General features: G+C 41.0%; 1 long non-coding RNA gene across 1 annotated transcript; it reads left to right on the top strand.

The window, feature by feature from the left end:
* The first annotated feature begins 11,102 nt into the window (after window positions 1–11,102).
* LOC140514116 (uncharacterized) lies at window positions 11,103–20,867 on the top strand. The gene is made up of 3 exons (XR_011970444.1): window positions 11,103–11,216; window positions 14,491–14,563; window positions 19,261–20,867. It is a non-coding gene; the product is annotated as an uncharacterized lncRNA (long non-coding RNA).
* Window positions 20,868–24,214: the final 3,347 nt, after the last annotated feature.

Genomic DNA, 24,214 nt, shown 5'->3' on the forward strand with positions numbered 1-24,214 from the left:
AGAGGGTATAGTGCAGGGTTGGGAAACCTATGGCCTCCAAGTCACACATGGCTATCTAGGTCCTTGGGTGTAGTCTTCTGGCTAAATCCAAGTTTTATAGAACAAATCCTTTCATTAAGGGGATTTATTCTTTGAAGTTTGGATTCCCTGCCTCTTTTATTTAATGATGATAACTCATTCACAATAGCACTTTAAGATTTATCTTTACAAATATTATCATCATATTATCTCCATAACAACCCTGAAGAATAAGTACTATTATATGCCCATGTTACAGATGAGGAAACTGAGACTAAGAAAGGTTAAGTGGCTTGTGGAAAAGACACACAGCAAGGAATTGCCAGAGGTTATATTCGAACTTAGGACTTCCTCACTCCAGGTTCATTGCTCTATTTGCTAGGCCACCTAGTTAGCTCTTTTAGTGTTATTTTTTTTTTTAATATTCACTGTTTTTTTTTAAATTTTGAGTTCCAAATTCTCTCCCTTCCTGCAACCCTTCCCTCACCCACTGAGAAGGTAAATAGTCTGATACTCATTCTTAGTCAGTGGTTATAATTGAGCATTAAAAGAAACAAGAGTATAGTGGAAAGCGCCCTCAATTAGGGCTCAAGAAACTTGGGTTTTAAAAACTTCTTTCCATTTCTCCCATGTTTAAATTAATGTAGTTCTTACTGTCAGTTTTTTCATCTGTAAAATGAAGGGGCTGGATAATTTTAAAGTGCCTTTCAAACTCTACCATTCTCTTAAATCTATGATGCTATTTTTAAAATAATATTTTATTTTTACCCCAATTACATGTAAAAACAATTTTAACATTCTTTTTTTTTTTTAAGTTTTGACTTCCAAATTCTATCTCCTTATTCCCTTCTCTCTCCCCTTCCTGAGAATGTAAGCAATCTGATATAGGTTATACATGTGCAATCATGTGAAACATTTCCATATTAGTCATTTTTTGGAAGAAAACTAGAACTAAAGAAAAAGTGGGAAATAGTAAGCTTCAGTCTGTATTCAGATGACATCAGTGCTTTCTCTGGAGGTGGATAGCATTTTTTATCATGAGTCCTTTGGGATTGTCTTGGATCACTGTATTGTTGAGAAGAACTAATTCGTTTAGTTATTCATGGTACAGTATTGCTGTTACTATGTACAATGCTCACCTGGTTCTGCTCACTTTACTCTGTGTCAATTCATATAAGTGTTTCTAGGTTTTTTTTTAAACCATCCTGCTAATCATTTCTCATAGCACACTAATATCTGATTATAATCATATACCACAACTTGTTCAGCCATTTCCCAACTGATGGATATTCCTTAAATTTCTAGTTCTTAGCCACCACAAACAGATCTGCTATAAATATTTTTTCTACAAATAGATTCTTGTCCTTTTTAAAAAAATATCTTTGGTATACAGACTTAGTACTGGTATTGCTGGATCAAAGGGTTTGAAGAGTTTTATAGCCCTTTGGGAATAGTTCCAAATTACTCCCCAGAATGGCTCGGTCAGTTCACAACTCCACCAACTGTACATTAGTGTCCTAATTTTCCCACATCCTTTCCAACATTTGTCATTTTCCTTTTCTATCATATTAGCCAATCTGATAGGGGTGAGGTGGTACCTCAGAGTTGTTTCAATTTGCATTTGTCTAATCAGTAGTGATTTAGAGCATTTTTTCATATGGCTATAGGTAGCTTTTATTTTTTTCTCAATATTGCCTGCTTACCCAACCCTGGCATGATTACCACGGCAGGCAGGGAACCCCACTACATGGTCGAAACACAAAAAAAAAGTACAAAAGCATCTGCAAAGATGATTCCACTCACCATTGGCACATGGAACATGCGCACACTAATAGACAACACAAAATCCAGTAAACCTGAAAGAAGAACTGCTCTTATTACAAGAGAACTCAACAGGTCTCACATCCAAATAGCAGCACTGAGTGAAACAAGTTGGCAAATGAAGGTCAGTTTACTGAAGTTGGAGCTGGATACACCTTTTTCTGGAGTGGGTGCAATGAAGGGGAGCACTGTGAAGCTGGCGTGGGTTTTGCAATCAAAACTAATCTAATCAGCAAGCTGGTACGCCTGCCAAAAGAAGTAAATGACAGGCTCATGACAATGCTATTGCCACTCATAGGAAAAAGCCATGCCACCATCATCCGTGCCTATGCTCCTACCATGACAAACCCTGATGAAGTCAAAGAAAAATTTTATGAAGACTTAGAGACCCTTATCGTCAATGTGTCAAAAGAGGACAAGCTTATAATTCTGGGTGACTAATGCTAGAGTAGGCTCAGACTACCAGACTTGGCAAGGAGTCCTAGGAAGGAATGGAGTTGGAAATAGCAACAACAATGGTCATTTACTGCTGAAGACTTGTTCATCGCATGACCTTCTCATCACCAGCACTGTCTTCCATTTACCTAAATGTAATAAAACTTCATGGATACACCCTCGCAGCAAACGCTGACATCTAATAGATTATGTGATTGTAAGGAGAAGAGACAGACAAGATGTGAGTGACAAAGGCAATGTGTGGTGCACAGTGCTGGACTGATCATAGACTTATCCTTTCAAGCTAAATATTCACATTCATCAAAAGCACTGCCCCAAGGCAAAATGACTACCAGAAAAATTAATGCCAACAAATTAGAGCTCTTCTCTGAGCATGAACAGTTTGCTGCTGACTTGGAGGGAAAGTTGAGCCAACATATAGCTGGCAATAGTGGAGCAGGAAAGGAGTGGGCAGCTCTCAGAGATTTGGTGTACAGCACTGAATTTGCTCATCTGGGTCAGAGCACTCACAAACACCAAGACTGGTTTGATGAAAATGATGGGGAAATTCAGAAACTGCTAAATGAAAAACGTGAACTCCACAGGATTTACCAGTAGGATAGTTCATCTACCTTCAAGACAGCATTTAATTCCATCAAAAGCAAAGTACAATTAAAGCTTAGAGAGATGCAGGATGCCTGGCTCAGTAAGAAGGCAGATGAAATTCAGTTTTGTGCTGATAGTAACAATCCAAAGTGCTTTTATGATTCCCTGAAAGCTATTTATGGACCAAAAACTTGTGGTGCATCACAACTACTCAGTGCTGATGGAGCCACATTGATTAGTGATAAGGACATGATCCTAGAGAGATGGACTGAACACTTCCATAGTGTTCTCAACAGACCATCATTAATCAATGCTGAGGCCATTGACCATTACCTCAGGTGGAAGTCAATCCCTCCTTAGCTGAACTTCCAACTGAAGAGGAGGTTTTGAGGACCATTAGGCTCCTTTCATGTGGCAAAGCACCTGGTGCTGATTCTCTTCCAGCTGGAATTTACAAGATAGAGGGACCATTGCTCATACAAAAACTGACTGAAATTTACCAGGTTATATGGCAAGAGGAGGTTATCGCCTGGGAGTTCAAGGATGCCTCCATTGCCCATCTCTATGAGGGTAAAAGGTATAGATTGTCCTGTGACAATCACAGGGGGATCTCTCCCTTAGTCTTTGCTGGCAAAATTCTTGCTAGAGTTCTCCTTAATAGACTGATCCTTCACCTGGAAGATGGGCATATATCTGAGAGCCACTGTGGCTTCAAAAAGGACTGAAGAACAGTCGATATGGTGTTTGCTGCCTGACAACTCCAGGAGAAATGCCAGGAGCAGAACAGAGGTCTGTACATGTCTGTGGATCTGACCAAGGCCTTTGACACCATTAGTTGTGAGGACTTATGGAAAATTATGTCAAAATTTGATTGCCTGGAGAAGTTCATCAACATTGTACGTCAGTTTCATGATAGCATGTTTGCCTGGGTTCTGGATAATGGACAAAGCTCTCGTGTCTTTCCAGTCACCACTGGAGTGAAACAGGGCTGTGTGCTTGCTCCCATGCTTTGTAGCATGATGTTTTCAGGCATGTTGACAAATGCTTTCAGTGAGGATGAATATAGCATCAAGGTCAACTACTGTACTGATGGTACGTTCTTCAATTTGGAAAGGTTACAAGCCAAGACCAAAGTGGAGGGAGTGTTGGTGCATGATTTTCTGTTTGCAGATGATTGTGCATTCAGTGCAGCCTCTGAAGCTGAGATACAACAAAGTATAGATAAATTCTCTTCTGCCTGTGCTAATTTTGGCCTAATAATTAACACCAAAAAAACACAAGTGCTCCATCAACCACCACCACACCACCCATACCTGGAACCATCGGTTACAACAAATGGAGAAGTTTTGAATGCTGTGGATAAGTTCACTTACCTTGGTAGTGTACTTTTCAGGGATGTACACATTGACAATGAGGTTGATACATGCATTGTCAGAGCTAGCTCAGTGTTTGGAAGGTGCCAAAGAAAGGTTTGGGAGAGAAGAGGTATTAGACTGACTACCAAACTGAAGATTTACTGAGCTGTTGTTCTGACCTCATTGTTATATGCTTGTGAAACATGGACAGTCTACCAGCGCCATGCCAGGAAACCGAATTGCTTCCATTTGAACTGTCTTAGGAAGATTCTGAGGATCACCTGGCATGATAAGGTACCAGACACTGAAGTCCTTGCTCAAGCTGAACTTCCAAGTATTCAAACTGTGCTTGAGAGAGTGCAACTCTGATGGGCTGGCCACATTGTTCAAATGCAAAATGTACGGTTGTCAAAAAGACTATTTTATGGAGAACTTGTATAGGGCAGGCGATCACATGGTGGCCAGAAGAAACGATACAAGGACACTGTCAAGAACTTTGGATTTGACTGTGCAACATGGGAGACAGTGGCATAGGACCACTCAGCGTGGTGTGCCCACATAAAAAATGGTGCTGTGCTCTTTGAAATTGAAAGCAAAACTGAGACAGCACAAAGTAAATGCAGGATGCACAAATTTGGGATATCCACCCCAAATATTCATACAGACTATCTGTGCCCAACCTGTGGTGGAGCATTCTGAGCTCGTATTGGTCTGATCAGCCACAGTTGGACACATTGAAATTTCACTTTACAATAGTGATGTCATTTTGGTCTTCTTCAAAGACAAAGGACAACAACCAACCAACCAGAGCATTTTTTAATACAACTATAGATAGCTTTTATTTCTTTGAAGACTGCCTGTTCATATCCTTTGACCATTTATCTATGACACTGTTTTACTACCATGCTGACTGCTTGGTAGAGAAAATGTCCTGTTTCTATTTTCCATTTAAGAAAAAAAATTAATAGAAACTGAAGAACTTAGAGTGTTTTGCTGAGAAGTAACACTACTTCCTTTCTACCTTAGCTCTAATTCTTATTGAGGTACTCCCACCCTCTTTCCCTGTTGCCTCCTTTCCTCTCTTTGTCTTCCCAGCCTCCCCTTCTCTTTTTCAGCAAAACCCATGGTATTATAAAGAATACTAGAAGATTTTAACTAAAAGAGGCTTTAGAGATTATCTACTATGGGATTCTTAATCTGGGATCCATGAGTAAATTTCAGGGGGTTCGTGAACTTGGATGGAAAAAAAAGTTATCTCTATGTTCACTAAGCTCTAACTGGAATTTAGCATTTTAAAAATCATTTTAAAACATTATTCTGATAAATGCTTCAGCCAACTACCAAAGGAGTCTATGACACAAAAAAGCTTAAGGACCCCTGATGTAGTCTAAACCTCTCATTTTATGGATGAAGAAACAAATCCAGAGAGGCCAAATGATTTACCCAATGTAACACAGTAAAGCAGGAGTGTAGCTGAGCCTAGCATCCACATCTCCAGGCTTCCATGCTTCAATACAAGTTTAACCAGAAGGGAACACTGCTCAACATTTGCCAGTTGTTTTTCATAACCCCATTTGGAGTTTTCTTGGAAAAGATACTGGAGTGGTTTGCTATTTCTTTCTCCAGCTCATTTTATAGATGAGGAAACTGAGGCAGATGGGATTAAATGACTTGCCTAGGGTCAAACAGCAAGTGTCTGAGGCTGATTTTGAACTTAGATCGTCCTGACTCCAGGCCAGGCACCACCTAGATCCCAGATCCTGCTCTACAGAAGACCTAAATAATGGCAATTCCAACCTTGCCTCCCTTCTTCCAACCCCCATTCCTACCCACCCTTCCTTTACATGGAGCTCTTTGTGGTTTGCTATTAACTTTTCTTCCTTAGCTCCACTCTTCATGTGGGTGGTAATGATTTTAGGTTTAGTCCAGGTCTGTGTGAATTTATCAAATTAGTCTCCTGACTCTAGCGTTACCCACCTGCAAACTTCAGCATCTTCTCTCATTGCCAAGTTTCCAAAGATTCCAATCATATGAACATGGTATGAATAAGTAGATCACACAATTGTGATTTAAGTGCATTGCGGCTTCTTTACTCACACCCACAAGAAACAAAAGAAAGAAAATCTAATATAGTAAAATAACTACCAGAAAGGTCTGTACCTGCCTCTCCTCACGGACTCAGGCAACCTTTTAGCATTCTGTAGGTGCATCCTAAATCCAAGTATTCCAAATCAGAGGCATAGACTGAGGATCTACCCAATGGCCTCAGTGCTGCAGCTAGCAGATACCCCCAATGCTGGAATCAGCAAGTGTCGCCAGTACTAGAGGTAGAAACATCCCCAATTTTTATTTCACGTAAGAGTTTACCAGAAAACCAATGTGAACCACTTAAATGAACTCAGGACCTAGAGACTGATTCCACCTCTGGCTCCTTTCTTACAGTCGCCATTCTGTTACTGACCGGGATCTCTAATCCTGCCCTGCAGCTGTTTCCTGGTGCAGCTGACTCAGAGAACCCTGCTTTCTCTTCCAGACATGTTCATCGTTTGTGGAGTGGTGGAGTCAGTAACAGATCCAGGCATACCTAGAGACTCCTCCCATAGCCACCCTTCCTCCTTTTAGTTCTTTGATCCTTGAGTTTACCCAACCACATCCTTCATTATTTCCCTTTTTGGAAAAATCCCTCTTGGTCTCCAAAGCTTGGCTGGCACACCCACCTTCAGTTTTCTCTGGAACTTGATCTCTCCTCTGAACTTCATCCCTCCTCCTCTTGCTTGTTAGTTCCCATCCATTAGTCAGGACGAGAAGAAGGAAGCAGAGTGAAGAGCAAGGAGGGACTCTACTGACTACTTGTGTGACCTTGGGCAAGTCAATCACTTTGGACCCCAATGTCCTTATCTGTAAAATAAGGGAAGCTTATTAAATCACTAAAGTTCCTTTCAGCTTCTAATCAGATGCATTGACTTGATTTACTCATCATTAATAGCTAGAATCCTTAAATCTCAGAGGAGAATTTCACCATACAGCAGAAAGTCATTCGTTATTATGCCATCCTGGGGCAATTCTGTCCAGAGGAATCCTTTCCCATTTATCCTTTGATGTCATTCCTGTGCTCATGGCTGCCACTTAAGAATGGAAAGAATGAAGGACTGATATTTTTATGATTTGATTTTTTCCATGCTATAAATAACAGTTTAACAAAGAAGAAGCTGGCCTCCATTTGGAGACTAAAGAAATTAAAATTACATGTGGAACTTCATCAGGCACACTTCAGAAGTTGATCAGAACATACTATTTGGGGATAGGACAAGGGGTTTACCAGTCTTCCTGACTTTAGTTCCATGGCCAGATTTTACCCCTGCCCCTTCCCAGCCATGATTAAAATCCTTAGTCAGGAATAGGGAGTGGAATTGGGAACCATCCCCAGGCAAGGAGCAGGGTGGAACATCAGGAAAATAATCCCATATCTACCTCCTGTAAACATTACACATCTAAAATCAGCCTGAGCTGTGGGCTGTAGAGATGAAGAGTAGACTGAAAGCAAAATGAGGAAGCAGACAACTTGTCTTCCATGTTTCCTCCATTTCACTTTCATATCCCTCATCTCCCTGGTTATTGACTTGGCCTCTTTCCAGGTGTTCACCTGGCTCCTTGACTGGGCTTTAGAGAACCTAGATTGGTTCCAGAAGCTTAATGGACTGGTGGAGTAGAATCAGGGACAGGCTTAATTATAGGGACATGGCTAACCCTCCCATTCCCAACTTTCTTCCTCTCTTTTTCTATGCTTCTCAGATGTCTACACAATCACATTTTGCATCATTTCCACCCTATTGGAATACTCACTCTTTTGCCAGCCAAAGCTTGGTGGGTGTTACCTATCTTTGGCAGCTATGTGGCACAGTGGATAGAGTGTCAGGCTTGGAGTCAGGAAGACTCATTTAACTGAGTTCAAACATAGCACCAGATACTTATTAGCTGTGTGACCCTGGGCAAGTCACTTAACTCTGCCTCTGTTTCCTCATCTGTAAAATAAGCTGGAGAAGGAAATGGCAAACTGCTCCAGTATCTCTGCCAAGAAAACCTACAATGGGGTCACCAAGAGTCAGACGCAACTGAAGCAACTGAACAACAAGGCACCTACCTCCAACTTTCTTCACTGACTACACAGCCTTCCCTCCCATTCTCAGAACCTCATCTTCCCCACCTCCCCATCTCTCTGTAAAAAAAGATTGGTGTCATCTCTTGAAACATACCTATCCTCTATCTTATCAAAGGGCAGAGGTCAAAAGTTAACTAGATAACTGATTCCATGCTGAGGGGGAGAGTGGTAGGCTGGAGGGAACTATGGATGGGAGGTTTAGGCTCCATTCCTGGCTGGTTGGCTGACTGTGAACTTTGGCAAATTCCTCCTTTTCCAGAGTCCATATGTGCAAAGATATTGATAGCAGCTCTTTTCTCAGTAACCCAAACCTGGAAGCTAAGGGGGTTGCTGACCAATTAGGCAATGACTGAACAAATTGTGGTATGTGAACATAATGGAATGTTACTGTGCCATAAGAAATGACGAAATAGTGTCAAGGAAGATTTCCATGAACTGAGGAAAAGGAGAACAATTTATACAATAACATCCTAAAGAAAATAACTATGACTTTTAGCACTCTAATCCAAACAGTGATAAACAGATGAAACATTCCATCTACTTCTTGCCAGACAGGCTACGGACTCACAATGCAGAGGCAGCTAAGTGGGCGCAGTGAATGCAGTCCAGGACTGGGGACATTTGCTAACTCCAGCTCTGGGGGTGTCTTAGTTCTAGCACTGGAGATATTGGCTGGATCCTGAGTCTAAATAACTTAACTGAATACTTGGGATGTACCTATAAAATGATTAAGGACTATCTGGGCCTGGAAGGAGCTAGGGTCAAAAAGACCTGAATTCAGATCCTGCCTCAGTATTTACTAGCTGCATGACTCTGGGTGAGTCACTTAACCACTCTCTGCCTCAGTTTCCTCATCTATAAAGTGTAGATAATAGCATCTACTTCTCAAGGTTATTGTGAAGATAAAATGAAACTGCTTAAAGTGCTTTATAAATAGTAGCTGTTATTTTTTATTTTTCAAATGTTCTATATAATTTTGGACATGGCTAATGTGGGAATTTGTTTTACTGGACACTGCATACTTATTATGAGGGTTTTCTTTCTTTCTTTTTAATTGTTCACTTGGTAGGGGGTAGGGGGAGAGAGAGAGAATAAATGTTTTAAAAATAAAGAAGTCAAAAAATAACTTTTAAAAGTTACTTCTTTTCCCTGGGCCTCAGCTCCTTCAACTGTGGCTAATGAGAAGATGTCGCCTAAATGAGATCTAAAGTCTGTTACAGATCTAACATTCTGATTCTATAAAAGATATGTGTGGTTGATAGCTGTCTAATATAAATATTATAAATAAATAATAAATAAGTAAACAGCTGACTGGTGTATGACCTGAATACACATGTCCTGAGATATGGTCCACCTCATCTCCAAAGGAGACTTTGATTTCCAAGAGGAGGAAGAGAGTTCTGACTGGATACTAGCTTCTTCATTGCCTTATCTCCAAGAATGATATTGAGCTAGAATTCCAGAGGTATACTGGGAAATGTTTGCCAACCATTTCTCTCAAAATTCACAGCACATTTCCAAATTTAGTCATCATTATTAACTTTTTTCCATCACTTTCTTAAATCTAGACAGTAATTAAAACAATAAGCCCGATTTGTAGTGTTTGCAGATATTTTTAACATGTAAAACTCTCACATTGAAAACTGAACAATCAACTCTCATAAGCCTGGCTCCCACATACCCCAGAAACTTCTATGTGTCTACTACAAACCCACTACCTGTAGTTTAGAGATCCTAGAGGTTCAGGACAAAAGTAACTTTCCCTGACTGCTCAGCTTATTCCCCCTCCCATCAAGCCTGGTTACAGAAAAGGCAATTATGAACAACTATTGAATCTCTATATAGAAATAAGGGAAGTTATGTGACTTAGAGTATGTAGTAGAATATACAAGATCAAATGACTTTTTTTTTTTTTGACTGGAACCACTCAGCCTAAACAAGAACAGAATAATCTCCTTGGGGAAATCTGTCTTTAGCCACCTAGGACTGGGAATCAAGGGCCATATTAACAGTCAGTTTCCCTACGCGTAGCTCTAGGGAGATCTCCCATCTTCCTTTGGAAAGTTTGTTTTTTGCCTCTCTCCACCTCTTTCTTTCCACTCCAGAATCTCTACCCTCCTAAGCAGGTACTCCATGTCATTTGCCCAGAGGCTTCTCAGGCAATCATATCTTCCACTTTGTACATAGCACACAGATCACATGGCTGTATTTCAGGGGACTGCTTAGTCTAAGCCAGAGTGGGATTTCACAAAGCAGATTGGGGACTGGGGGAAAGCATAGATGGTTTTGCATAAACCCATCCCCACCCCCAGAAAAATGACCCCAAGTACATGCCTTATTTAATGATAATGGAAAAGAAGTGTCATCACAGACAGAGCACATACGTTAGTTTTCAAGGTCTTGTGAAAGTCATAGGTAGGGAATAAAGACCATTATTTCTTTGAGTGTGGAAAGGGCCTTGAAGCAGGCTACTATGACACTAGGTGGAGACAATCATGCTGACTTGTCTGGATTCAAACATATTTGTTGCAAGCTGTTGGTTGCCATTGAGGGGTCCTCCTTACCGATGTCATCATTAAGATGCCCATGAAAGTAGTCAAGTAGGCAGTAATTTTCGTGAGAGTCAGCAGAGGGCAGTAAAAAACCAATCTAGTCCATTTTTCCTGCAGGGACAAGAAACTTGCTTTTATAGGCTTGGAGCAGAGTGTAAATAAGGGTGGATTCTGAGAACGAGGAGTACCAGAATCTCTCCAACAGCAGAGAACCTTTGTAGGAGCTCAAAGACAAGGGGAAAGATCCAAGGAAGGAAATCCAGAATACAGGTCAGATTCAGCCAGGAGTTTGGACTGTAGCGTGCTCAGAGGCAGTCAGGACTTAAAAGAGTCCTTCCTGCATGTGCGGACATTGGGTCTGTGAACTTATTTTTAAAATATATTTTGACAACTGTTATTTCTTTTTTTTTTAACATAATTTATTTTCTTTTTTTTTTTTTATTAATTTTTAACATTTATTTTCACACAATTTTGCGTTACAAATTTTCTCCCCTTTTATCCCCTCCCCGCCCCCAAACCTGAGCTTTCTGATTGCCCCTGTGACCTATCTGCTCTCTCCTCTATCCTCCCTCCCTGCCCTTGTCTCCGTCTTCTCTTTTGTCCTGTAGGGCCAGATAGCTTTCTTGACCCCTTAACCTGTATTTCTTGTTACCCAGTGGTAAGTACATTACATTTGGTCCTAACACTTTGAGTTCTAACCTCCTTAGCTCCCTCCCTCTCCACCCCTTCCCCTTGAAAGACAGGCAATTCAATATAGGCCATATCTGTTTAGTTTTGCAAATGATTTCCATACTAGTTGTGTTGTATAGGACTAATTATATTTCCCTCCATCCTATCCTGTCCCCCTTTACTTCTATTTTCTTATGGTCCTTTCCCTCCCCATGAGTGTCGACCTCGGATTGCATTCTCCTCCCCATGCCCTCCCCTCCATCCTCCCCCCCACCCTGCTTGTGCCCCTGTCCCCCACTCTCCTGTATTATGAGATAGGTTTTCCTATCAAAATGAGTGTGCATTATATTCTTTCCTTTAGTGGAATGTGATGAGAGCAGACCTCATGTTTTTCTCTTGCCTCCCCTCTTTATCCCACCACTAATAAGTCTTTTGCTTGCCTCTTTTATGAGAGATAATTTGCCCCATATAACTTCTCCCTTTCTCCTCCCAATATTTCTCTCTCACTGCTTGATTTCATTTTTTTTTTTAATATATGATCCCATCCTCTTCAATTCACTCTGTGCACTCTGTCTCTATGTATGTGTGCGTGTGTGCATGTGTGTGTGTGTGTACTCCCACCCAGTGCCCAGATACTGAAATGTTTCAAGAGTTATAAATATTGTCTTTCCATGTAGGAATGTAAACAGTTCAACTTTAGTAAGTCCCTTATGATTTCTCTTTGCTGTTTGCCTTTTCATGGTTCTCTTCATTCTTGTGTTAGAAAGTCAAATTTTCTTTCCAGCTCTGGTCTTTTCATCAGGAAAATTTGAAAGTCTTCTATTTCATTGAAAGACCATTTTTTCTCCTGAAGTATTATACTCAGTTTTGCTGGGTAGGTGATTCTTGGCTTCAGTCCTAGTTCCTTTGACTTCTGGAATATCCTATTCCATTCCCTTCTATCCCTCAATGTAGAGGGTGCCAGATCTTGTGCTATCCTGATTGTATTTCCACAATACTTGAATTGTTTCTTTCTAGCTGCTTGCCATATTTTCTCTTTGACCTGGGAATTCTGGAATTTGGCCACAATGCTCCTAGGAGTTTCTCTTTTTGGATCTCTTTCATGCAGTGTTCTGCGGATTCCTTGAATATTTATTTTGCCTTCTGGTTCTAGAATCTCAGGGCAGTTTTCCTTGATAATTTCATGAAAGATGATGTCGAGGCTCTTCTTTTGGTCATGGTTTTCAGGTAGTCCCAGAATTTTTACATTGTCTCTCCTGCCAGGTCAGTTGTTTTTCCAATAAGATATTTCACATTATCTTCCATTTTTCGAATCTGCGCGGTATGTTCTGAGATATGTCTTTCTCGAAAAGTCCTTAGCGTCCATCCGTATCATTCCAGTTTTGAAAGATCTATTTTCTTCAGTGAGCTTTTGAATCTCCTTTTCCATTTGGTTAATTCTGCTTTTGAAAGCATTCTTCTCCTCATTGGCCCCTTGCACCTCCCTTGCCAGCTGAGTTAGGCTAGTTCTCAAGGTGCCAATTTCTTCAAGATTTTTTTGGTTCTCCTTTAGCAGGGAGCTGATCTGCTTTTCATGCTTCTCCCTCATCCCTCTCATTTCCCTTCCCAGTCTTTCCTCCACCTCTCTAACTTGATTTTCAAAATTTCTCTTGAGCTCTTCCATGGCCCGAGCCCATTGGGTGGGCTGGGACACAGAATCCTCGATTTCTGTGTCTTTGCCTGATGGCAAGCATTGTTCCTCCCCATCAGAAAGGAAGGGGGGAAGTGTCTTTTCTCCGGTAAAATACCCTTCAATAGTTTTATTTCTTTTCCCTTTTCTTGGCATTTTCTCCAACCAGTGGCCTGACCTCTGAATGTTCTCCTCACACCCACCTCGTCTCCTGGTCCTCCCAGCCAGCGTTTGGGGACTGGGATTCAAATGCTGCTTCCCGCCTTAGGATTTTTGGCGGGGGCAGGGCTGTTATTCAGTGTGAGAATTAAGTTCAGGTGGTCAGGGGCAGGGCCTCCTCTCAGGCATAGTTCCCTCTGGGGGTTTATGCACAGACCTTCCACAATGGATCCAGGCTCCTGCCTGTTTGGGGAGCCCCCGTCTGCAGCCGCCTCTCAGCCCCCACCTCCCGGGGGGGGCCCGAGCCTTGGGGGCACCCCATTCCCCTCTCAACCCGCCAAAGAGACTCTCTCACCCACCCCCGTCAGTCACCTGTTGGTGGGGGGGCCTGTGCCACCGCTGAAGATCCCGCCTCTGGAGCCCTCTCAGATCTGTGCCTCTCGGAGCCGTGCCCACCACCGCCGCTGCCGCAGGTCCGGGCTGGGCTCTGCGTCTGCAGCGCGACGGACCTTTTGCGAGAGGTTTGCAGGTCCCTCTGTGGGTGGGGGGACCCGCATGGCTGCTGGAGATCCCATCCCCGTAGCCCTCTCGGATCTCCTCCCCGTCCCAGCGCCCAGTCCGCGGCGCGAAGGACCCCCGCAAGAGGTCCGCAGGTCTCTCTGGAGCAGGAATCTCCCTCGCTCCAATACTCCGTGGTCTCTGGGTGCAGAATTCGCCCTGGCTTGGTCCCCTCTAGCCGTTCTGTGGTTTGTGTGTTCGGAGCTATGTATATGTGCGTCTTTCTACTTTGCCATCTTGGCTCCGCCCCGACAACTGTTATTTCAATATAATAAGTTCCGTTTGTAATCCTATGTATTTTAATTTATGAATTTAAGGACATTAGGCTAAGAAAGGGTCTATAGGTTTTCCCCAGAATTCCAAAGGAGTCCATGAAACACAAAAATATTAAGAAATTTTGCCTTAAAGGGATACCTTTTAGCCCAGCCCTTGGATACATTGGCGATAATTTCCCTTAATGTTGATAGTGTCCTTTGATTTTCCTTTCAGCTTCTGCTCACGTCATGAGAGAGGCGCTATAGTGTCCCCAGAGATTCAAGGCAGCTCACAGGATCATCCTGAGGTAAGTGCTTTGCAAACCTCAAAGCACTATATAAAATGTATCATCATTATTATTACTTGGCAGGGATCGGGTCATTCCTGGAAACATTCTACAATTATTACTTTTTGGTGAGGCAGTCAGGTGAAGTGACTTGTCCAGGATCACATAGCTAGTAAGTGTCAAATGTCTGAGGCCAGATTTCAGTTTAGGTCCTCCTGACTCCAGGGCTGGTGCTCTGCTCTATCCACTGCACCACCTCTATCTACCTGCTCCTACTCTACAAATATTTACCAAAGACAGCTTGAATCAAATGGATGGGATGTTAGATGTCTAGAATGCTGTTGACTTCTTGCAGGATTTAGCAAACTCTTACATACACCTTCATATTGTGGCCTTTTACAGCCCATGAAGGTTATGTAACTATAAATGAATTCACTGAGCACTTTTGGTTTACACTCATCAAGCAAAGCCCAACTACAACATAATGGTCTACTGGCGTAATCTTTTGGGGACCGTGAAATCTAAATCTCCTCATTCATTAATAGACCAGAATCTACAGAGGAAAACAAAGGAGTTTCTCTTGTTGTTACGGTTATAGAAAACATCATGATTCAAAGGGGATATCGTCAACTGTTTGAAGAACTGTCACTTTGCTTCATTCAGTGTGTGTGTGTGTGTGTGTGTGTGTGTGTGTGTGTGTGTTAGCTTTCACCTTTATTATTATTGTTGTTATTAAGGATCAGACTTAGAAGGCAGAGCTAGGAATGAGTGGTGAATGCAGGAAGGGACTTTCCACGCGATTTAGACTTGATGTCATGGTAATTTAGTAAAATGTGCCATCTGGGTCATAAGTTCTCTCTCACTGAAAGTCTGCAGGCAAAGGGTGGGTAGCCAATGTCAAATGTGTTGGAAAGATAATTCTTTTTCAGATGAAGTTTATAATAAATAATGATAGTTTTATTATTATAATAATTATAAGGCCACCAAGGTCTCTTGCAATTCTTTAATTCTGAGTTAAGAAGTTCGGTATAGACCATGCTTTTTCTTGGACTCCCGGACACAGCCAAACCAGAGTCAGAGACAGAGCTATCAAACTAGCTCAGGCTAGGTCAATAGTGTAATATCATTGTGATGCTGTCTTGCCACAGAGACCTAGACCACATGATTCACAAGTATGCAGGATCCAAACATTAGAAGGGGTATCACAGGCTCTCTTAGTCCAAGCTACATCTGTACAGGGATTTTCTCTACAGTATCCCAAATAAGAATGCTACCCACCCAAAGAATGAAGAATACATATACACACAGGTGGATACAGAAATACATTTCACTTAACAGAGAAATAGAAGGGAATGAGGAGAAATGGGTAGAAGATATTACAGTGAAGGTACATTAAGGCAAGAATTCTAAGAACATACAAAAATATAGCTGTTTTTGAGGTGACAAAGAATGAGAATTTGAGAGGGTATCCATAAATTGGGGAATGGCTAAATAAGTTCTGATATATAAATGTGATGAAATACTATTGGACTGTAAGAAGTGATGAAGAGGATGGTTTTAGAGAAACCTGTGAAGATTTCTATGAATTGATACAGAATGAAGGAAACAGAATCAGAGCAATTTATACAAATGTCAACAATATTATAAAGACAACTTTGAAAGACTTAGGAACTCTGACTGTAATCTGCAGTAATGATTCCAGAGTACTCATGATGAAGCAAACTACTACCTACTTCCTAACAGAGAAGTGATCAACTTGAAGTGCAAAATAAGACATATATACATATATAAGTGCAAAATACGACATGTATACATATGTACAAAAATATATAAAAACATATATACACAAACATATACATGTATATAAAACAGATGCAAACATACACACACATATGTTTAATGCAGAAATCTGTTTTGTTTGACTATTGTGTTTGTAACAGGAAGAGATTATTTTTCTCTTTTTCTTTCATTCTTAATTGAGAAGTTGAAGTAGGAGAAAGAGAAGGTAGATTTTTGATTGAAAAAATTTAATTTTAAAAATACTACCTACTTTCTGGCAGAGAGGTGATGGATTAACACACAATAAAATATATATTTTTGGACATAGCCAACAGGAGAATTTGTTTTATTGACAATGCATATTTGTTACAATTTTTTTTTTAGTTGGGAGGAGATGAGGAGAGAAAATTAATGCTTGTAGTTTAAAAAAATTTTGGTTGAAAAAAATTAATTTTTTTATTTAATTAAATGAAAATTCTACTGGATTGCCTCATTTTTGTGGTGCTGTCTCTGGATTGTTAAAGGTTATGCCAGTGAGTTACAAGCTTGGCCAAGTCATACAAAACTGTTAGGGCTCACATCAGGGCCTAGTAATATACACTGATCAGCTTGGCTAAGTTTAAGGAAACTCATTAACCTGGCCACCAGATAATGAGTTTTGGCAGAGAGAGAAGACTCAGAGATGCTTATGATGAAAGATAAGGTATGGAGGGCTTGCAATCCACATCAGTGGGGTTAGTAGCCATCTAAATGAAGCCATGACTCTTTAGAAGCATTCTGGGGGTGGGAGAGTTATTGCTCAGAGAGGAGACTGCGTTACAGCAATAGAGAGATGCTGAAAACAAGTAGGAAAGTATTGAAGAGAGAGCTTCTTGTTATTTAGTTCCACTCTCTGTGACCCCATTTAGGCTTCTCTTGGCAAAGATATGCGTGGTTTACCATTTATTTCTCCAGCTCATTTTATAGATGAGGAAACAGAGGCAAACAGGGTTAAATGACTTGCCCAAGGTCACACAACTAGTTCATGTCTGAGGCCAGATTTAGACTCAGGAAGATGAGTCTTCCTGACTCCAGGCCTGGCTCTCTATCCCCTGTACCACCTACCTGCTCTGAAGAAGAAAGCTAAGGGATTACCAAGTCAAACCCTAGCCTGTGATGGCAGGAAAGAGTAGTAACCACATTTTATAGGTGAGAAGTCAGGCTCAGAGAATTGAGCAGCTTGTACAGCTGTTAACAAGTGATAAAATTGACATATATAACTTATGGCTCCCTTTTTCATGTTCTTTCCCATATTGCACTGTGTCGCTTTTCTTAAGGTTTTGAAAAATCACTTTATGCTGCACAAAGTTTTTAGGTTTTAGAAGACTTTAAATAGCTTTAATTTGATCAATAGAAACACAGAATCACAAGTGAGCCAGAACCTTAGAAGCACTGTGTACTCTCTTCCTCAGATGAAGAAATGGAGATCCCAAAAGAAAAAGTATTTCCTCAAGGTCACTCAAGTACTAAGTAGCCCAGCTGGGATTTGAACCCTGGACCTCAGATTCCACCACCAACACTGATTCCACTATACCACATCATCTTCCATCTTAATAAAAGATTGATGTTAATTTCTTCTCTCTGCCACCAACTATTATCTGTGTGGTCAAATATAGATGTTAATGCTATAATACTCTCTTGCCTTAAATGATTAAAAAATATAAGCTATAGAACATAACATACTTGGGGAAATACTTCATTAATGCATCAGAAATCTATCTCATTGTTTGCTCTCTGAATCAGTACATTAACTTTTCTAATCACTTTATATTTGCTTAATTATAAATTAAGAAAAGGAGAGTCCTTTCCCCACAGACTGGATGTTTCTGAATTTCCTGCAAAGTTGGTAGAAAGTCCTTAGATTAATGTCTCGATGGTCTCAGTTAAATCACATTGCTCCTTCGAATATCCATTTTCTCCTCTTTGTAAGATGAGCAGGATGGGCCAGAAGAACTCTGAGATCTCTTCCAGCTTGAACATCTATTTAAAGATACTTGGCAAAATAAAGTCAACCCTTTAAGCAACCTCTTTCTGAGATTTCATTTAATTAGATTATAAAGATGGAAATGACCCTTTCTTTTCCCACTAGTTCACTTATTATCATACTGAGCTCCAAGGCTTCATGGGGTTGGGAAGGAGACTATAGTTCAAACTGGCAAGAAAGTACACCTTCTGTAGTAAGCCCTGGGGGACAAGAATTAAATAATAAAACTATGGTAATTCTATGGCATCTCACTCTTTAAAAATAGCCTAGCCATTTCTTGAAATATGTTTTAATCAGAGAATTCAAGTGAGTGTGTAGCTCTAAGACTCATTTTCACACAGTAGACAGTCCATTTAGAAGCTAGAGGTTCCTTCCTTCTGGCAGTGGGGGAAGGGTACTGCCCTGAGGGAAAATATCAGAGAACAGTATCTCCAGTCCAAGGCTCAGTGTATTGATCAATAGCTCAGCTTGATGTAAGAACTACATTGTTTGTGAATGACAGCACCTGAGGAAGTGGAGGAGGAGGACTATGGACTTATTGGAGGAAGTAGGAAACATTTAAAGAACTAAGAAAGATGTCATGTTCAAAGGCAACCTTCATTGTACTAAGGAGGCAGAGGGGATTTGACAATCGATGTTGTGACAGATATAGGTCTTAAGGAGGAAAGATTAGATTCATTCCTAGGGAGTTGTAGCAGTTTTGGACAGACCATTTTATTTCCTTCCTCCATTCAAAGAGACCCCCTTGAGGGATGGGTTCTAGTTTGGGGCTATTACAATTGATTGAGCCCAGACAGAAAATTCCTTTGTGCCTGAGTCTTTCTAATAAATAAGTTATTTCCTACTCTTGGCTGGCATTACGAATCAGAGAACTATAAATGGAAGAGCATCTAATCCAGCCTTCTCTTTTTTACAGATGGAGAGACTGAGGCTCAGAGACAGTTAAATGAGTTGCCCAGTACCGCACAGGTAACTAGTTACAGAAGCAAAATTTGAACTTGGTTCCTCTAACTCCAGTGCCAATACTCTTTCCACCAAATTCTGCTGCCTTTCTCCTTAGGGAAGGATTTACAGTACTTATAGCTCATATAGTTTAGTACATTATGGCTATATACACACCTCTAGAAGTAGCCAGATCAGGCATCCATTATTATTTCCCATTTTATTATTATTTTATGGATGAGAACATGAAAGCTCAAGGCAGTCACCCTGTCAAGCTTAGAAATCCTGCCTTCCAATTACAGTGTCTTTCTCCAACACCACGTTGCAATCAGACTCTTTCTATTTATAGTGAATAACACCTGGAGGTCTTTTAGCTGAGGCAACTTGCTTTCTTGGTTGGGAATAGACTCAGAGAACGCAGTGGATACTTTTGATTATTTTAAACCACTCATCCCTGAGACTCGTCAAAGCACCACAAATGAGCTTGTACTTTGACTTAATTATTTGAGAGCAAATAGATGTAAAAGATATACTGTCTGACTGGGAGGTTGTGGGGGTGAGGGTAGGAGAGGCAATGGGGGAGGTGTTACTTCAATACAAAGCTCTTTCTAGTGAGTGAGTTGTAATAATAAATTATTCTGCTGCAGAAGGAGAAGTGTAAATAGAGGAATGTAGATGGATACCAGGTCTGAATATCAGTAACATCATCATCCAGCTACAGAAATGAACATTGGGCAGATTCTTATTTAAAACTGCTTCATACCCTAGCCTGCCATCTCTAAAGATAATATTAGTGGAAGAAGGTGGTTCAATCTACATGTGATTCTGAGTAGTGGAAAATTGCCTGAGATTCAGAGAGGTCTAAAAGTTGGCCCATGGACTACAACTGACAAGTAGCAGAAGCAGCTTTTGAACACAGATCATCCTGGCCCCATATCTAGCACCCTATCCATCACACTACCATACAACCTCTCCAAAGCACCCCCAAGTTATAGCATTGCCTCTGCTCAGATCTGGTTACGTTTTGATTTGGTCTCAGTGGTTTCCATTATAGGTGATAACTTGAAATCAGAATAAAATAGTTTTCTTTCAAAAGAAATCTTTCATCTGTTTCCCCTTAAGACCCCTAACTTAGCCAGTTTTGCATTTGCTTGGTATACGCACTTACATTGTCTAATATATGCAAGTTTTCTCTCTCAAAGTGGATGGCAAGGTTCTCAGGCGACATGACAGGTTCTCATGACGGAGCCTCAGGCTCTGCTTACAGAAGAAGCAACATGACTAGAGGCGTATATAGAGCAGAGTTTCTGTGGTTTCTCATGGAGCTTGTATTTTAACAAAAAAAAAGTTTCATAACTGTATTTTAATGTAATTGATTTCCTTCATCATCCAGTGTATTTTATTTTGTACATTATTCTAAGAAGTCTCTTGGCTCCACCAGAGAACCAAAGGGGTCCATGACACAAAAGAGGTTAAGAAAGTGGCACAGAGTGTCAGCCAAGTGGAATGGTAAACCCTAGTGGAAAGGACATTGGCATGGCCCAAGGAGTCGGAAGCTGGGTTCTTGTCCCAGATTTGCCATTCTCTAGTAGTATAACCTTGGATTTTTCTTCTCTGAGATTCACTTTCTCCTGTTAAAGGTGATGGTTGGACTAGATAATGCTCAAGGTCTCTTCTGGCTTGAAGAGTCTATGACAGGTCTTTCTTTGGAATTGCCTTTGAAGCCTGGTGCAGACTCCTTAGAATCTTCTCCATAATGGCAAGCCTTCTTCCTTCCAAAGTTTATTTGATTTTTGTAAAGGTTCATAAGTAATTAGAAGCCAAATCTGTTCAATATGGTAGATGATCAAGTTGGGGAATGCTGGGTTTTGTTTTTTGTTTGTTTAATACAACAGCAGCAACAACAAATCTGAAGTCTGACTCTAAAGCAGGGATGTAGCAAACTAGAGCCAATGGGCCAAATCCCACCCTCCAGGGGGCTTGTACATTATATAAAGACCATTCTTAGATCACTGGACTGTGCAAAAACAAGCCATGGGCTGTATTTGGCCCATGGATAGTTAGTTGTTTGCCAACTCTTGCTCTAAAGGAATGACTGATACGCTTGTGTTACCCACAAACTTGGCCAAAAGTTGACTCCCAAAGACAGATTCTAAAAGTATTTTGAATACTGGCAACATCTTTGGAATAAACATATAGATTCATCAGGTCACAACTTGGAAGGGATCAGCACTTATTGGAGTACACTGTTCCCTGAACTTAGAATATATCTTCAGCTCTACCTATTTAAACTCTACCCAGCTCAAAAGCCTTATTGAAAGTCTCAGGAGGCAGAGCCAAGATGGTGGAGTAGAAAGACACATATACGCAGGGTCTCCCCACACAGCCCATAAAATACCTGTAGAGAGGAACTCTCAACAAACTTTGGAGCAGCAGAAGTGGAGAACAACAGAGTGGAGGAGATTTCCAGCCCAGGGTGACCTGAAAGGCCTACAAGAAACATCTGTTGCACCTGATGCAGACATGGAGCGGAGCACAGAGCCCAGCCCAGCCTTGGCCACGCAGCTTGCAAACAGCCCTTGGGGGTTTAATCTCCAGTCGTGGAATCCCTAGTTCCAGCAGCAGCAGGTTCACAGATCCCTCAACCCACAGGCACCAAAGGTCAGTGATGGGGTTTATTTAGCTGGCCAGGAAGGGAGAAGGGCCTTCCATAGGTCCGGCCTTAGGCAGCCGCTGCAGAGGCCACATAGGCAGGTGGCCACATCAGCAGGTGCAGCAGCTGGACCATTATAGAGCATAAAAACCCCTGGGGGCATCAAAGAACTGAGTCTTACCTCAGCCCTGTGTGGAGGCCCTGTTGGAGCTGGTCTTTGTCTCATACTGAATGGTGGCCCTGCCCATCCAGCTTATCTGACAATCAGCCCCCAATGCTGACTTGGAGGAACTGGAGGCCAGGTGGCTGTGGAGAGGTAACTGCTAAGATTCTGGGCACAAAAATCCCTCTCTGTGTCCAGACCAGTACATGCTTGATTGGGCCACCTTGGAGGAACTGAAATCTTACAGATTCCCAGAGTATACCCTACTCTTGACAAAGGACCCAAAAGTCAAGTAACTGGTTGGGGAAAACGCCCAAAAAAGGGAAAAAAAAATAAGACTGTAGAAGGTTATTTTCTTGGTGAACAGATATCTTCTCCCATTCTTTTAGAGGAGGAAGAACAATGCTTACCATCTGGGAAAGACGTAAAAGTCAAGGCTTCTGTATCCCAAACATCCAAAATAAATATTCAATGGGCTCAGGCCATGGAAGAGTTCAAAAAGGATTTTGAAAATCAAGTAAGAGAGGTGGAGGAAAAATTGGGAAGAGAAATGAGAGAACTGCAAGAAAAGCATGGAAAGTGGGTCAACACCTTGCTAAAGGAGACCCAAAAAAATGTTGAAGAAAATAACACCTTTAAAAATAGGCTAACTCAATTGGCAAAAGAGAGGCTCAAAAAACCAATGAGGAGAAGAATGCTTCAAAAAGCAGAATTAGCCAAATGGAAAAGGAGGTTCAAAAGCTCACTGAAGAAAATAGTTCTTTAAAAATTAAAATGGAACAAATGGAGGCTAATGACTTTATGAGAAACCAAGAAATCACAAAACAAAACTAAAAGAATGAAAAAATGAAAGATAATGTGAAATATCTCATTGGAAAAACAACTGATCTGGAAAATAGATCCAGGAGAGACAATTTAAAAATTATGAGACTACCTGAAAGCCTTGATCAAAAAAAGAGCCTAGACATCATCTTTCATGAAATTATCAAGGAAAACTGCCCTGATATTCTAGAACCAGGGGGCAAAATAAATTGAAAGAATCCACTGATCACCTCCTGAAAGAGATCCAAAAAGAAAAACTCCAAGGAACATTGTGGCCAAATTCCAGAGTTCCATGATCAAGGAGAAAATATTGCAAGCAGCTAGAAAGAAACAATTCAAGTATTGTGGAAATACAATCAGGATAGCACAAGATCTAGCAGCTTCTACATTAATGGATAGAAGGGCATGGAGTATGATATTCCAGAAGTCAAACCAAGAATCACCTACCCAGCAAAACTGAGTATAATACTTCAGGGGAAAAAATGGTCTTTCAATGAAATACAGGACTTTCAAGCATTCTTGATGAAAAGACCAGAGCTGAAAAGAAAATTTGACTCTCAAACACAAGAATGAAGAGAAGCATGAAAAGGTAAACAGCAAAGAGAAGTCATAAGGGACTTACTAAAGTTGAACTATTTGCATTCCTACATGGAAAGACAATATTTGTAACTCTTGAAACTTTTTTCAGTAACTGGGTAGTTGGTGGAATTACACACACACACACACACACACACATACACACACACACACAGAGAGCACAGGGTGAATTGAATAGGATGGGATCATATCTTAAAATAATGAAATTAAGCAGAGAGATACATTGGGAGGAGAAAGGGAGAAATGGAATGGGGCAAATTATCTCTCATAAAAGAGGCAAGTAAAAGACTTTTCAGTGGAGGGAAAAAGGGGGGAGGTGAGAGAAAAAACATGAAGCTTACTCTCATCACATTCGTCTAAAGGAAGAAATAAAATGCACACACATTTTGGTATGAAAACCTATCTTACAATACAGGATAGTGGCAGAGAAGGGGATAAGCAGAGTGGGGGGGATAATGGAAGGGAAGGCAGTGGGCGGAGGGAGCAGTCTTGGGGAGGGATAGGATCAAAAAAGAGAACAGAAGAAATGGGGGGCAGGATAGGATGGAGGGAAATATAGTTAGTCTTACACAACACGACTATTACGGAAGTCATTTGCAAAACTACACAGATATGGCCTATATTGAATTGCTTGCCTTCCCAAAGGGAATGGGTGGGGAGGGAGGGATGAAGAGAAGCTGGAACTCAAAGTTC

Source organism: Notamacropus eugenii, chromosome 1 (genome assembly GCF_028372415.1).
Source record: "Notamacropus eugenii isolate mMacEug1 chromosome 1, mMacEug1.pri_v2, whole genome shotgun sequence".
Lineage (NCBI taxonomy): Eukaryota > Metazoa > Chordata > Mammalia > Diprotodontia > Macropodidae > Notamacropus > Notamacropus eugenii.